Source organism: Canis lupus, chromosome 26, assembly GCF_048164855.1.
Source record: "Canis lupus baileyi chromosome 26, mCanLup2.hap1, whole genome shotgun sequence".
Taxonomy (NCBI): domain Eukaryota; kingdom Metazoa; phylum Chordata; class Mammalia; order Carnivora; family Canidae; genus Canis; species Canis lupus.
The window spans coordinates 9,899,124-9,916,457 of NC_132863.1; the positions used below are offsets into that span (position 1 = coordinate 9,899,124).

General features: G+C 39.0%; 1 protein-coding gene and 1 long non-coding RNA gene across 9 annotated transcripts in view; both read right to left on the minus strand.

The window, feature by feature from the left end:
- LOC140618057 (uncharacterized) overlaps window positions 1-11,279 on the minus strand; it is a 59,258-nt gene extending 47,979 nt beyond the window's left edge. For all 5 annotated transcript variants that reach the window (XR_012018227.1, XR_012018225.1, XR_012018223.1 and 2 more), the window contains exon 1: window positions 11,049-11,279. This is a non-coding gene — a long non-coding RNA (uncharacterized lncRNA). The remainder of the gene's footprint in view (window positions 1-11,048) is intronic.
- MACROD2 (mono-ADP ribosylhydrolase 2) overlaps window positions 1-17,334 on the minus strand; it is a 1,923,575-nt gene that overhangs the window by 1,000,269 nt on the left and 905,972 nt on the right. The gene's annotated exons all lie outside the window — the stretch shown is intronic.

The following is a 17,334-nucleotide window of genomic DNA, read 5'->3' on the forward strand; positions in this document are numbered from 1 at the left end:
TTGGTGTTATTTGAAAATAAATTTAAGGAGGAGGGGCAAGATGGCAGAAGAGTAGGGTCCCCAAGTCACCTGTCCCCACCACATTACCTAGATAATCTTCAAATCATCCTGAAAATCTACGAATTCGGCCTGAGATTTAAAGAGAGACCAGCTGGAATGCTACAGTGAGAAGAGTTCGCGCTTCTATCAAGGTAGGAAGACGGGGAAAAAGAAATAAAAAAACAAAAGGCCTCCAAGGGGGAGGGGCCCCGCGAGGAGACGGGCTGAGGCCGGGGCAAGTGTCCCCAGGACAGGAGAGCCCCGTCCCGGAGACGCAGGAGCTGCACCGACCTCGCCGGGCGGAAAGGGGCTCGCAGGGAGGTGGAGCAGGACCCAGGAGGGCGGGGATGCCCTCGGGCTCCCTGGGACAGTAACAGAGCAACTGCGCGCCCAGGAGAGTGCGCCGAGCTCCCTAAGGGCTGCAGCGCACATGGTGGGACCCAGAGCAGCTGGGGGGTGGGGGGGGTCGGAGGAGACTCCGCGGAGGGGGCTGCGGGGCGGGAGCAGCTCGGGGGGCTCGGGGGCGGCTCCGCGGAGGGGGCTGCGGGGCGGGAGCGCGAATCCACCAGCGCAGGCTCCGGAGCACAGGGCGCCGGGACACAGCCCAGGATCCGGCCTCCCCCGGGACAGGCAGAGGCCGGGAGGGCCCAGGACAGCGAGGACGCTCCTGCCCCGAGCTGAGCAGATCAGCGGCCCGCCCTGGAGCCTCCAGGCCCTGCAGACGGAGAGCTCCGGAGTTACTGCGGGGGCTGACTCCAGGGCTCCAGAGCTGGCCCGGCCACTGGGGCTGTTCCTCCTGGGGCCTCACGGGGTAAACAACCCCCACTGAGCCCTGCACCAGGCAGGGGCAGAGCAGCTCCCCCAAGTGCTCACACCTGAGAATCAGCACAACAGGCCCCTCCCCCAGAAGACCAGCTAGACTGACAAGTTCCAGGGCAAGTCAAGGGACTTACAGTATACGGAATCAGAGGATACTCCCCCGTATTTTTTGTTGTTGTTGTTGTTGTTGCTTTGTTTTTGTTTTGTTTTGTTTGCTTTTTGATTTGTTTGCTTCCCCCACCCCCTTTTTTCCTTTCTTTTTCTTTCTCTTTTTCTTCTCTTTTTTCTTTTTTTCTTCCTTTTTTTTTTTTTCTTTCCTTCTTTCTCTCCTCTCTTTTTCTCCTTTTCCCAATACAACTTGTTTTTGGCCACTCTGCACTGAGCAAAATGACTAGAAGGAAAAACTCACCTCAAAAGAAAGAATCAGAAACAGTCCTCTCTCCCACAGAGTTACAAAATCTGGATTACAATTCAATGTCAGAAAGCCAATTCAGAAGCACTATTATACAGCTACTGGTGGCTCTAGAAAAAAGCATAAAGGACTCAAGAGACTTCATGACTGCCGAATTTAGATCCAATCAGGCAGAAATTAAAAATCAATTGAATGAGATGCAATCCAAACTAGAAGTCCTAACGACGAGGGTTAACGAGGTGGAAGAACGAATGAGTGACATAGAAGACAAGTTGATGGCAAAGAGGGAAACTGAGGAAAAAAGAGACAGACAATTAAAAGACCATGAGGATAGATTAAGGGAAATAAATGACAGCCTGAGGAAGAAAAACCTACGTTTAATTGGGGTTCCCCAGGGCGCCGAAAGGGACAGAGGGCCAGAATATGTATTTGAACAAATCATAGCTGAAAACTTTCCTAATCTGGGAAGGGAAACAGGCATTCAGATCCAGGAAATAGAGAGATCCCCCCCTAAAATCAATAAAAAACCGTTCAACACCTCAACATTTAATAGTGAAGCTTGCAAATTCCAAAGATAAAGAGAAGATCCTTAAAGCAGCAAGAGACAAGAAATCCCTGACTTTTATGGGGAGGAGTATTAGGATAAACAGCAGACCTCTCCACAGACACCTGGTAGGCCAGAAAGGGCTGGCAGGATATATTCAGGGTCCTAAATGAGAAGAACATGCAGCCAAGAATACATTATCCAGCAAGGCGCTCATTCAAAATGGAAGGAGAGATAAAGAGCTTCCAAGACAGGCAGGAACTAAAAGAATATGTGACCTCCAAACCAGCTCTGCAAGAAATTTTAAGGGGGACTCTTAAAATTCCCCTTTAAGAAGAAGTTCAGTGGAACAATCCACAAAAAAAAAGGACTGAATAGATATCATGATGACACTAAACTCATATCTTTCAACAGTAATTCTGAACATGAGTGGGCTTAATGACCCCATCAAAAGGCGCAGGGTGTCAGACTGGATAAAAAAGCAGGACCCATCTATTTGCTGTCTACAAGAGACTCATTTTAGACAGAAGGACACCTACAGCCTGAAAATTAAAGGTTGGAGAACCATTTACCATTCAAATAGTCCTCAAAAGAAAGCAGGGGTAGCCATCCTTATATCAGATAAACTAAAATTTACCCCGAAGACTGTAGTGAGAGATGAAGAGGGACACTATATCATACTTAAAGGATCTATCCAACAAGAGGACTTAACAATCCTCAATATATATGCGCCGAATGTGGGAGCTGCCAAATATATCAATCAATTAATAACCAAAGTTAAGATATACTTAGATAATAATACACTTATACTTGGTGACTTCAATCTAGCGCTTTCTACACTCGATAGGTCTTCTAAGCACAACATCTCCAAAGAAACGAGACCTTTAAATGATACACTGGACCAGATGGATTTCACAGATATCTACAGAACTTTACATCCAAACAACTGAATACCCATTCTTCTCAAGTGCACATGGAACTTTCTCCAGAGCAACCACATACTGGGTCACAAATCGGGTCTGAACCGATACCAAAAGATTGGGATCGTCCCCTGCATATTCTCAGACCATAATGCCTTGAAATTAGAAATAAATCACAACAAGAAGTTTGGAAGGACCTCAAACACGTGGAGGTTAAGGACCATCCTGCTAAAAGATGAAAGGGTCAACCAGGAAATTAAGGAAGAATGAAAAAGATTCATGGAAACTAATGAGAATGATGATACAACCGTTCAAAATCTTTGGGACACAGCAAAAGCAGTCCTAAGGGGGAAATAACATCGCAATACAGCATCCATTCAAAAACTGGAAAGAACTCAAATGCAAAAGCTAACCTTACACATAAAGGAGCTAGAGAAAAAATCGCAAATAGATCCTATACCCAGCAGAAGAAGAGAGTTCATAAAGATTCGAGCAGAACTCAACGAAATCGAGACCAGAAGAACTGTGGAACAGATCAACAGAACCAGGAATTGGTTCTTTGAAAGAATTAATAAGATAGATAAACCATTAGCCAGCCTTATTAAAAAGAAGAGAGAGAAGACTCAAATTAATAAAATCATGAATGAGAAAGGAGAGATCACTACCAACACCAAGGAAATACAAACGATTTTAAAAACATATTATGAACAGCTATATGCCAATAAATTAGGCAATCTGGAAGAAATGGACGCATTCCTGGAAAGCCACAAACTACCAAAACTGGAACAGGAAGAAATAGAAAACCTGAACAGGCCAATAACCAGGGAGGAAATTGAAGCAGTCATCAAAAACCTCCCAAGACACAAAAGTCCAGGGCCAGATGGCTTCCCAGGGGAATTCTATCAAATGTTTAAAGAAGAAACCATACCTATTCTACTAAAGCTGTTTGGAAAGATAGAAAGAGATGGAGTACTTCCAAATTCGTTCTATGAGGCCAGCATCACCGTAATTCCAAAACCAGACAAAGACCCCACCAAAAAGGAGAATTATAGACCAATATCCCTGATGAACATGGATGCAAAAATTCTCAACAAGATACTAGCCAATAGGATCCAACAGCACATTAAGAAAATTATTCACCATGACCAAGTAGGACTTATTCCCGGGACAAAAGGCTGGTTCAACACTCGTAAAACAATCAATGTAGATTCATCATATCAGCAAGAGAAAAACCAAGAACCATATGATCCTCTCATTAGATGCAGAGAAAGCATTTGACAAAATACAGCATCCATTCCTGATCAAAACTCTTCAGAGTGTAGGGATAGAGGGAACATTCCTCAACATCTTAAAAGCCATCTATGAAAAGCCCACAGCAAATATCATTCTCAATGGGGAAGCACTGGGAGCCTTTCCCCTAAGATCAGGAATAAGACAGGGATGTCCACTCTCACCACTGCTATTCAACATAGTACTGGAAGTCCTAGCCTCAGCAATCAGACAACAAAAAGACATTAAAGGCATTCAAATCGGCAAAGAAGAAGTCAAACTCTCCCTCTTCACCAATGACATGATACTCTACATAGAAAACCCAAAAGTCTCCACCCCAAGATTGCTAGAACTCATACAGCAATTTGGTAGCGTGGCAGGATACAAAATCAATACCCAGAAGTCAGTGGCATTTCTATACACTAACAATGAGACTGAAGAAAGAGAAATTAAGGAGTCAATCCCATTTACAATTGCACCCAAAAGCATAAGATATCTAGGAATAAACCTAACCAAAGAGGTAAAGGATCTATACCCTAAAAACTATAGAACACTTCTGAAAGAAATTGAGGAAGACACAAAGAGATGGAAAAATATTCCATGCTCATGGATTGGCAGAATTAATATTGTGAAAATGTCGATGTTACCCAGGGCAATTTACACGTTTAATGCAATCCCTATCAAAATACCATGGACTTTCTTCAGAGAGTTAGAACAAATTACTTTAAGATTTGTGTGGAATCAGAAAAGACCCCAAATAGCCAGGGGAATTTTAAAAAAAGAAAACCATAGCTGGGGGCATCACAATGCCAGATTTCAGGTTGTACTACAAAGCTGTGGTCCTCAAGACAGTGTGGTACTTGCACAAAAACAGACACATAGATCAATGGAACAGAACAGAGAACCCAGAAGTGGACCCTGAACTTTATGGTCAACTAATATTCGATAAAGGAGGAAAGACTATCCACTGGAAGAAAAACAGTCTCTTCAATAAATGATGCTGGGAAAATTGGACATCCACATGCAGAAGAATGAAACTAGACCATTCCCTTGCACCATACACAAAGATAAACTCAAAATGGATGAAAGATCTAAATGTGAGACAAGATTCCATCAAAATCCTAGAGGAGAACACAGGCAACACCCTTTTTGAACTTGGCCACAGCAACTTCTTTCAAGATACATCCATGAAGGCAAAAGAAACAAAAGCAAAAAATGAATTATTGGGACTTCATCAAGATAAGAAGCTTTTGCACAGCAAAGGATACAGTCAACAAAACTAAAAGACAACCTACAGAATGGGAGAAGATATTTGCAAATGACATATCAGATAAAGGGCTAGTTTCCAAGATCTATAAAGAACTTATTAAACTCAACAGCAAAGAAACAAACCTTCCAATCATGAATTGGGCAAAAGACATGAACAGAAATCTCACAGAGGAAGACATAGACATGGCCAACAAGCACATGAGGAAATAAATGCTCTGCATCACTTGCCATCAGGGAAATACAAATCAAAACCACAATGAGATACCACCTCACACCAGTGAGAATGGGGAAAATTAACAAGGCAGGAAACCACAAATGTTGGAGAGGATGTGGAGAAAAGGGAACCCTCTTACACTGTTGGTGGGAATGTGAACTGGTGCAGCCACTCTGGGAAACTGTGGAGGTTCCTCAAAGAGTTAAAAATAGACCTGCCCTACGACCCAGCAATCGCACTGCTGGGGATTTACCCCAAAGATACAGATGCAGTGAAACACCGGGACACCTGCACCCCGATGTTTCTAGCAGCAATGTCCACAATAGCCAAACTGTGGAAGGAGCCTCGGTGTCCATCAAAAGATGAATGGATAAAGAAGATGTGGTTTATGTATACAATGGAATATTCCTCAGCCATTAGAAACGACAAATACCCACCATTTGCTTCAACGTGGATGGAACTGGAGGGTATTATGCTGAGTGAAATTAGTCAATCAGAGAAGGACAAACATTATATGTTCTCATTCATTTGGGTAATATAAATAATAGTGAAAAGGAATATAAGGGAAGGGAGAAGAAATGTGTGGGAAATATCAGAAAGGGAGACAGAACATAAAGTCTCCTAACTCTGGGAAACGAACTAGGGGTGGTGGAAAGGGAGGAGGGCAGGGGCTGGGAGTGAATAGGTGATGGGTACTGAGGGGGCCACTTGACGGGATGAGCACTGGGTGTTATTCTCTATGTTGGCAAATTGAACACCAATAAATGAAATGGTAAAATTTAAAAAAAAAAGAAAATAAATTTAAAAGGATACAAAATTAGCCTTTAGCTATACTTTAAATAGAAAAATTAATGATTTTCTTTTTTTTTTTTCTCCCTAGATTAGGCTATTCCAGTGTTTTCCACTCTTCCTCCTTTTTATTCACACTATGATCCCACTACCATTATCATCTCCATTCTTACACATCGTCACTTACAGTGTGCTAGGAATAGTCAGGCACCTTTACATCCATTATCTCTTTTGCTTCTCACAACATCCTACAATATGGGTATCACAATCACCAGTTTCCAGTTGAGGAAGCTGAGGTGTAGAGAATATGTGACTGGCCCAAGGACACACCTAGGGTAACCAACTATTCCAGTTTGTCCTGTTTGGTCTTCAGGTCATTCTAGACACTAATTGTCTGTATGTGTGTATTTGTATTGGCATCTCTTTCTCTTTTTAAATTTCAGAACTCTTGCTCTTATATATTACCCACTAGCATACATATATAAAGGTCATGAAGTATAGAAGCCAAAGGAAAATAGCATAAAATGAAAAAAACAAATTGGGTGCTATAGTGATTTTTTTTTTTTTTTCATTTGGCATGTTAAAAAGAGCTTGACCTGATGTATTATGCCTGGTGAAGATTTGTCCAAAGTTCTGTTGTTTGCTTTGTGCTGGGTAGGGAAGGCTATTATTACTTTTTTTTTTTTTTTTTTTCTAAAAGAAAGATACAGCAGGCTTCTTCCTAGACTATACATCTGTAAATAATGCCAATTCTGACCTTGGGCTAATTTGAAAGTAATTATCTATATTTACCCAGGGGAACTATATTGATATAAACCTGATTTTTCCATTTCCTTATAATATCAGCTAGAATGAGCACATGGCCTCTGCTTTTAGAGAAACAGCTTAATAACTAATCAAATGGATAGCACTCTTCTAATTAAACACTTTAATGAAAATGTGTTTGGATAAAATAATTGAGAATAAAAATAATTGATTATACTTATTGAATACTCAGCTAGGGTCAGCATTATATTTCGCACACTATACCTACATTGATTTCCTTAATCCTCCAAACTAGCATGAGAATACTAGTATCCTGATTTCTCAGACGAGGAAGCAAAAGTACAGAGATGTTAAATAACTGCCTCGAGGACACAGAGCTGGAAGTGGTAATGCTAGCATTTGAACCCAAGCAATAAAGACTATGTCCTTAACCTCTAGGTTAAGACACCTTCCATTCATTTAGATGAAAATTGAGAAACCAGTTGGGTTGGACTGAAAATAGTGCCTCCATATCCAAATCCCTAGAGCCGGTGAATGTTGCCTCACTCAGCACAAGGGACTCAGCAGATGTGGTCAGACCTCCAGGAGTGGTCTGAGGGTCAAACATCCTAGCACATTCAAGCCCTTAAGACAGTATTGGTGCTCACTATATCTCTGAGCACCCTCTTTCACTGCTGTCCTCCTCTTGGCCAAGCAGGATGTTCAGTTCTCTCCATCTCCAAAGAGATCCTAAAGCCATCTGATGAAGATGTCATTCTCCCCTCTCTCCTCTCTGCTGCCAAATTAGAGACACACAGGCTGTCCCCATGCACCACCTGCCCATCACAGCCTATTAGATTCTTTCTGCCTCTCAACAGAATCTAGTCCCCACGTGGAATTTTCTATGGCATTTCCATGGTTGGCAATACTCTGATCATTTTCTGTCAAGTTTTCAGAACACTCTCCCTAAGTATCCGTTTCTTCTCTCAAACTGCTAATTCCGCTAACTTGGTGGTTCTTACCTGAGGGTGATTTTGCTCCCCGACCTCCTCCCACCTACTGCTATATGACATTTGGCGATGTCTGGAGACATTTTTCATTGTAAAAATTTAGGGGAACGGGTGCTCCTAGTATCTGGTGCAAAGAGGCCAGGGATGCTGCTAAATAGACACCCTATAATTCATAGGACATCCCCCTCAAACAAATAATTATCTGGCCCAAAATGTCAATAGTGCCAAAGTTAAGACATATGCTCTAAATGAACCCATTCTCCAAGATCTGGATTTGCCTGTCATTGTATCTATGTGAGTGTGTGCATGCATCCTTGTGTGTGCATACACCTTTGTGCTAATAGCTCTTCTAGACCTACCCAGGCTCAGTTCCACAGTTCACACGATCTGAAAGCATTGCCACACCTCCATCTGTTTGCCCACCCTATTCTGTGCCCCAGGAAGTGGATGACACAGACCATATCAATTGAACTCCCTTGCCCCTGGGCCTCCAGCAGGCTTCAGCAACAGAGATTGCAGGGATTAAGAGGGAGATCAAGGTAATTATTCTCTTTGTTCCTTTCCTAGAAAGTTGCCTAGGGCTGTGCATTCCCTTTAACTAGAAGTCACTTACTGCAATATAGCTGTCTCTACAGGACTCTCTCTCAGGATTCAGGTAACTGGGTTTTTTGTTAGTTTGTTTTGTCCCTTGTCCATTCAGGTTTAGCACATAAATCAGTTCTAAGGCCCAGTTACTGCACTATTCCTTGTAGCCCCCATACTCAAATATTCAGAAGCAATTCCTTTATAAATAAATGCTTCCCAAATTCTCTGCTTCTGAGTAGGTCATAGATTTTCTGTTGTGATATACTCTCTTATCCATTGTCATTTCCCTTTATGCATGACAGAACCAACGACTTCCTGGTGACCCAAATCCAAAAATTTACCATCCCCTACTCTCTGAAGCACTATATCCAATCAATTGTTAAGTCCTGTGGAATTTTCTTCCACATATTTCTTACTTAAATTTCCTCCTAACCCTTTCCCACTGGCTGTTGCCCTAGTGCAGTCTATCATTTCTTATTGCTATAATGATGTCCAAATTTTTTTTTAGGTATCCAATTTCTTCTCTGTTTTTTTTTTTTTTTTTTCAACTTCCAAAGCCAATACCATCCCCCCATGCAAGCTTCCAGAATTCTCTGGTAGCTAGAAGTGAACTCTCCCCATTTACAAATCTCATTCTATGTCATCCTACCTCAAACAGGTAACTGTCACTTTCATTGTTCTGTTTTAACCATAAAACCATCTTCTATTTTTACTAAAATTAAGTTTCTTGAGGGCAGAATTGTGCTTTTTCATATATGTTTCTCCTAAAGTACTTGATATTGTCTTCCATACAGAAGAGCTGCGGTAAATACTTTTTAAATGGAACAATGACTTTACTACTCCACTGTATGGTTGGCGAAGATAACAAATTTTCACAATTTCTGTGCTAGTTTCATGGCTTTTCAGAGTTACAGCTTTTTATTTATTTCTTAAGTAAGGAAGACAAGCATATTCTTTTGCAGCAAAAGCTACAAGAGCAGTCTAAATCCTAGGAAAATAAACAGTGGCATTAAATAATTCCATTGACTCAGAATTAATTCACACTGTCCCCAAATAATGTCTCTCTGAAAACTTTCCTTGATTTCTCTTCCAGCAGAATTTCCATAATCAAGTTATCATTGTCTAAACAGAAAGACAGCAAAGCAAAGACTTTTCTCTGCCACTTCATAAAAAGTAAATACTGACCTCTTAAGCACTTTGGCTAATGCCAAGGATATTTATTTTGTGTGTCAATATGACATAATATAACTTTAGAAAAAAAATATGAGCATTAATTAACTGTGTGTGATCTAGGATGGATTTCTGTACCTCATTTCTTCAACTGTATAATAGGGATAGAAATAACATAGTTCGTATGGGGGTGAATAACAAAGAAGTATATATTCCTTAATATATAACATACTATTATATAAGTAATTCATAGTTAGCGTTGTTGCATAATTAATTATTGAAATTAATACTATATATTATAAAATATGTAATATTTAATTATAGAATATATAATAATATATAATATGTAACTACTTCAACCACTGCAAATAGTGTATAAAACATTGCTTAATTACTCCAGTAGCTTCCATATCAACTCATCTCAATGAATGAAAAAATAGCAGCAAGTTTCTGGCTGTTTGAAGTTCTAGATGATACATCATTTGATGAGGCACACCTGAAAGGCAATGAGTAGTAATGTCTTCCCTAATCAGTTGTGTCAAGATGAATCCATTCAAACTGATAAAGCATCCATGCCTCTAGAATTCTGTGTACAGAAGGTAAGATGGGAATTGTAAGCACTCCTCCTAAATGAGTCCAAATTATTCTGCTCTATACCCTGGAATTGAAATGGAATACCAGGGAATATTTTAATATTCTTGATTATTTTGAAATTGCAATTACTAAGTCACCTCAAATTCCTTGTAGGGCATATAGAGCCACTAAACAAAATAGTTCCATTTTATTTCTGGGCATTAGACTTTTAATATGCAAATAAAGATTTATTTAGTAATTAAAACACATCTAACACATCTAAAGCACTAAACATAATAGAAAATGTTATAGTTATGCTAAATCACCTATACATTTGCTTTACCCAGATTCAACCGTATGTTTAGGGAAGAGAGAAAAGGGAGAAGTCAGGAGAAAGGGAGGTGGAACAAGGAAGGAAGAGTGTGGCAGACTGTATTTTCCAAAGAGGCTGCATTAAGATCCCCCAGCCCACATGTTCTTCTGTATTGTGACCCCAATCAAGAAGAGAGGCCTCTTTCTGCATCTTTTTGAATCTAAGTGGGCCCTGTGACTGCTTTGACCAATAAAGCTCAGTAGATGGGACACTATGATATTTTCCCCTACTCCCCTTAATTAGCCTGGCCCTTTGTGTCCTGATCCTTAAAATGTTCATAGTAGGCAAATCTAGATGCCATGCAAGAAGTCCTATTACCCAGAAACTGGCATTCTATAAGGAAGTCTCAACAAGTCTCAACATTTGAAGAAGTTACGTGGAGAAACTTGTTCCAGCCATCCCAGACATGTGAATGAGAATACCATCTCCTATATCCGGTTCAGTTCAGCCTTCAGATGACGTCAGCCCCAAAAGCCAGCTTAACTGTAAGTGCATGACAGACCGGAAGTGAAGCCCCTGTGGAGCCCAGTCAACCTGTGGAGCCCAGTCAACCCACAGAACTGTGAGATATAATGCTAAATTACTTTAAACTCCAAAATTCTGAGGTGATTATTACATAGTAATTATTACATAGTAATAAGTATTTGGAACAGAGAAGAGGAGTGGAGGAGGAGAAATAAGTAATTCAACTATGGTATTGCCTTTTTGCCTATTAGCGTCAGTTAGAGTCTGCTGCTCAATTACCATGGGCTAGGGATCTGGATTAACTGTTTCAGTGATACTTAGTTCCCAAGCTCCTTTCATACTGTGAACATCTCATAATTCATTAAGAATAATCCAAGAATATTTAACGACACTTTTTATTTTAGTTTTAGTTTTTTGTTTTTATTTTTTATACAACATGACTATGAATATAAGTCAATCATTTTATATGGTGTTCAAATGAAGACACAACCTCCCCTCCATGAGAGGAAAAACTTGGCTCTGCTGAGCCTATTGAGAAATGTAGATCTCCCAAACAGAGCCTCCTAGGAGACTGTGAAGGTTAGTTTTGACTGAACTTGCTTTCCATTTATAGGCTGACTTTAGAATCTAATAGCCATATATACTATATACTGTGACAATGATAATGGGATTATTGATGAGGATGATATGATGATGATAATGATGATGATGATGATGATGATGATGATGAAAAAGGAGGCAGAAGAGGAAGACAAGGATTGTATGTCGACAGCGGAGTAGATTTCATTTATAAATATGTTCTTGAGATCCCTGGGTGGCTCAGCAGCTAGGCGTCTTCCTTTGGCTCAGGGTGTGATCCCGGAGTTCTGGGATTGAGTTCTGCATTGGGGTCCCTGCAGGGAGCCTGCTTCTCCCTCTGTCTGTGTCTCTGCCTTCTCTCTGTGTCTCTCATGAATAAATAAATGAAATCTTTAAATATGTTCTTGTTACCTTTTGGATATCTGAACATTAATGGTTATTAATGGAGCCATAATTCATTTATTTTAAAAAGAGATTTCTATGCTTTCAGTGAATAAAGTATCATTTCATTCTTAGTGCGCCCATCACCCAAAATGAAAAAAAAAAAAAAAACCCTGATACTTATCCAGCTGAATCTAATATAAATGAATAAAACTCTTTAAGACTTCAAAAATAAAAGGTGTAGATTCAAGTTAAAAGCAGCTTTTACCAGGCCAAATCCTTTCAAGTTTTCTTTAGGAAAAAAAAAAAAAAAATCAAAGGCACCAACATCTTAAGAAATTGTCTTCCACAGTCAATGATCATTAATGTCTTTATATATTTTTCTTACTACTACAAGGAGACTCAATGTCTTGCTAAATGTTATGAAAATATAAACTAGAGTTCCTGTCTGCTCAATAGGACTGTAAGCTCCTGTGTTTGTAAAATGTCTTATTCTCCTTCTGAGACTACTGTTATCTGCATGGTTGTGGGTAAAGGTAGTTTCATGAAATCTCTGCTGAATGAATGCTTCTTGTTTTATTAAACATTTCAGTTGTTTTAATTTTTTTAAAACAATTTTTTTAAAGATTTTATTTATTTATTCACAGAGACACAGGCAGAGGGAGAAGCAGGCACCATGCAGGGAGCCCGATGCGGGACTCGATCCCGAGTGTCCGTGATCACGCCCCGGGCCGCAGGCGGCACTAAACCGCTGTGCCAACGGGGCTGCCCAATTGTCTTAATTTTTATGAATAAAGTTTGTTAGAGGAAAAAATAACTAGAACATATAGATTAAAAAAGCCATCAAATCATTAAGAACCCCAAACATTCTTGATACTACTGCTGTATAGTATTTGCAGACCACATTATTTTCTATTCCTGCAGAGGTTTTTGTTGTTGTTGTTTTTGTTTTTGTTTTGTACTGAAGATGTGTGTTATAATTTTGTAACCTGATTTTCTGGCTGAATGAATAGCACTAAGGTGATCTACATTTGCATCTAGGTTTCATTCTCAAATCCCTCTCTTTAGACATATATTCACCCTTGACTTCACATATCTAGTAGTAAAAGTCATTTCACAGCTTACACTGAAGAGGATACTTTTTTGAAAAGAGGTCAAGTAATATATAGTCAATCCTAAAGCTCTCTCTGACAAAGTGAGAAAATAAATACATTTTAGTACAGTGAAAGACAAAAACAGAATTTGAATGCCAGGACTAAAAGTAGCATATCTGAAATGGCAAAGGATGAGGATGGCCAACAGGTTAGCCACGTGGCAGGAAAGGCAAAAGATATCTTGAGCTATAGTCCCCATTAAGCAGCATCAGCATGATCGAGGGCTTTCTAAAAATGCAAATTCTTGGGCCCATCCAGATTTACTGAATCAGAAATTGTGGGTGAAGCCCAGCAATCTATGCATTAAGCCCTTCCGTTGAGCAATTCTGAGTCACACTGCCCTAAGCAAATAGTTGAAGTCTGAGTAACACTGCAGTAAGCAAATACTTAGGAGAACCACAGTTCAAGTTGCCTGTTAGAATCCTTTTGGGGGCCTTTACAACCACTGATGATACTACCCGAGCCCAAGTAATTTAGAGGATCCCCTGGGTTGGTTGCTGACCCTCTTTATTTTTTACAAGTGTCTTAGATGATGCTAATAAATAACCAGGACTGAGAACTATTGTTCTAACACATGTATCTACCTAACAAATTAAGAGATGAGTTGAGAAAGAACTTGGCTGAGAACTTTAATATATTTGGCCAAAGTAGCTGGATGATAATACACATGTTTAAAAAGAGTATCACTTACTTTGTTTTACTTCACTGGGTCAATATGTTAAAATGAGGTGAGCAATGCTTTTAAATATTATTCAGAAATAAGTAGTATTATTAACTAATATGTTCTTTGGTCTATGATATAAATTTAAAAAATTTATACACAAGGAAACCTGATGATTGCAATTACGTTTGGTAAACAGCTTACCTGCCTGGGACTTAAATATAATACCTGGACATACAGGTGTCAAAGGCCACCAAGCATAAAAGTAATAAGGCCAAGAAGTGTCACAGTACAACAGTATAAACAAGGCAACAGCTTACAGTTACCATATATATCATCCTTGGAGGGTGGGTACTATAACATTTATTGGACAGTATTGGGCAGCCTGGGTGGCTCAGTTGTTTAGCGCCGCCTTCAGCCCAGGGCCTGATCCTGGAGACCCAGGATCAAGTCCCACATCCGGCTCCCTGCATGGAGCCTGCTTCTCCCTCTGCCTGTCTCTCTCTCTCTCTCTCTCTCTTTCTCTGTGTGTGTGTGTGTGTCCACACTTAGAGAGGACCCTAAGTTATTAAGTTATTAAGATCATAAAGTTACTCAAAAAACACTAGCATAGAAGAAAAATGGGTAAGAAAACAAGAAATGGAACATGTAAAAGTTGTTGTTATTGGTTGCTGTTTTTTTTTTTTTTTCTTTCTAAGCAGGACACAACAATCACTAATTATATAAGAAAAACTAATTTCATTGAAATCCGATTTATAAAGAATTTCTGTTCAGGGTGCCTGGGTGGCTCAATCAGCTAAGTGTCTGACTTAGGCTCAGGTCAGGTCTTGAGGTCCCAGTTGGCGCCCCAAGTTGGGCTCCCCACTGAGCAGGGAGTTTGCTTGTCTCTCTCCTTCTGCCCCTCCCCATTTGTGCTCTCTCTGTCTCTGTCTCTGTCTCTCTCTCTCAAATAAATAAATAAAATCTTTTTTTTTAAATTTAAAAGAAAAGAATTCCTGCTCATCAAAAGTTAACATTAAGAGAGTTAAAAGGTAAGATACAGACTAGAAGATGATAATATTCACAGTCTACATCTGCCTTTGGACTTGTGTCTAAAGTATAAAAGAACTATCACAAATCACTGAGGAAAACAAAAACAAAAACAAGAAACCTGATCCTAAATTGTGCAAAAGACTTGAAGAAGCACTTCTAAGAAGAGATCAAAATGACTGATAAGCATGTTAAAAAGTATTCAATACCATTCTTAATAAAATCCAAACTAAAACCACACTGACAAAAAAATAAAAAATAAAAATAAAACCACACTGGCATGCTCAAAATTCTAAGTTTATGCCTACACTGTCACGTAGCAATTCAACTCCCTGTACACACCCAAGAAAAGTGAATGTAATTGTTCACCTGGAGACAAGGCCAAGAATGTCCTTAGCAGTTTTACTCATAATAGCTAACTCATGAATGGGAAAAACTCAAATGCCCATCAACAGAAGAATGGTTAAACAAATACTAGCTACATAAAATGGAATACCGCACATTGATTTTAAAAATCAACTACTTGAATATGCAGCAATAGGAATGAATGTAAAAATGTTTTTTTGGAGCAAAAAGAGTTCAGATGCAAAAAGAACATGCTGTTTGAGTCCATGCATATGAAGAACAGGCAAAACTAATGGGATGGTGAATAAGTTTAGAATAAGGGTTGCCTTGCATGAAGGAGATGAAATGAAAAGGTGACAAAGGTGCATTCTGGCATGTTGGACATATCCTACATCTTAATCAGAGGCAGTTACATAAGTACATACAGATTAAGAGTGTACTGGGTTGTATAACAATTAAAATTAAGATAAAAGAGATAAAAACAAGCATAGTCAATCCATCTTCAAAAGGCAGCATTTAAAGTAATTCCACCACCAGCACCTTTATTGCTTATGGAATTAAAAATGAGTTATCCAAAAGAGAGATCTCTTCAGGATTTTGTCTCATTATTTGCCCCATGAAAAATAACTCAAGTCAGTTTTTGCAAATTCTCAATAATGAGGAATAATATCTATATCTACATCTGTATCTATCTATATCTATATATATCTTCCATCTCCCTTGACTATTCATATAAACATACTCCATCTGAAAAGAGGTCACATTCAGCCTTACCATAATTTCCTCTCTAGTTTTTGGATGTTAAAATATGGATAGGTTAGGATAGCAATAGCCATATCTCCAGCTAATTTATAATGATGAGGCAAAAGGAGACTCTTAAATTCTGGGTATGCAGTTCTATATTGAATAAAATCTATCACCTCTGTAATCAACTTAGGGTATATTCATATATAAATGAATGTTGAATATACAACTTTAAATATTGATATTGCTGCTCTTAGACTGGTCAAGGCAGAAGAGGATAGACCATCATTCTCATAAATTGACACCAGCTGCTTCTTAACAAGCACCACGTGCATTCTTATTTTGCTGACCAATGAAAAGCAGGATCCTTAAAAGCAAACATCTGCTGCCCATTTATAGTAATTTCTGCATGAAAATAGGTTTATCAAAAACAACTGAAGCTTTGCCAACACCAAACATGTGCTTCAAGGTAAACTTCTGCCTCAATTGTACTGATTTGTAATTCCAATATATCCAATACCAAAAAGAAAAAAAAAAAAAGATTTTCATAATGTCTTTCTTTCAAAGGGCTTCACAAATGTAGTTTTTCATTCTGTGCTTATTACTCCACACCTGCTTGAATGTGTGGCATTCATGTGTGTCCTCTTCAGAGGACAGAGGACACTCATCTTGGGAGAAAATAATACCAAATCTACTACCTTCCCATTTTAAGTTGAGCATGATTTTAGAAAATAAGCCTCAAGTATAGCATGCCAGTTGTGGAAACCAGGCTGCTTGGATTTAAAAATTAAAAAAATAACTCAGTAAATCAATAGGTAGTATTATTTCTGTTGTTGTTGCTATTACTTTATTGCTTACATAGCAACCCAGATAGCTATCATTCAGAATCCAAAGATGTCGGCTGGTATCTTTAAGTCTATATGTTTTAGTTTTAGTTATATAAAATCAGAAGGAAGTTGGAAAGACTAAAATCCTAATTCAGAATGTTTGCTATTCTAAAATATTTGGGGAGAATGAATAATTCAATTAAAATAAATGCAACATGCCATTTATATTTCACTGACATTTTGAAGCCATTCCATATTAAAACTTTGTTGTATATAAAAGAAAAAAATCACCTTATATTCATTCATGTCATCTAAATTTCTGCTGCATTTCCATCTCTATATTGTTAAAATGATAAACTCCCTCTACCAAGGAGTTATGAAATAAACTCTAAATCACTACTGTAAAGACAATATTTATC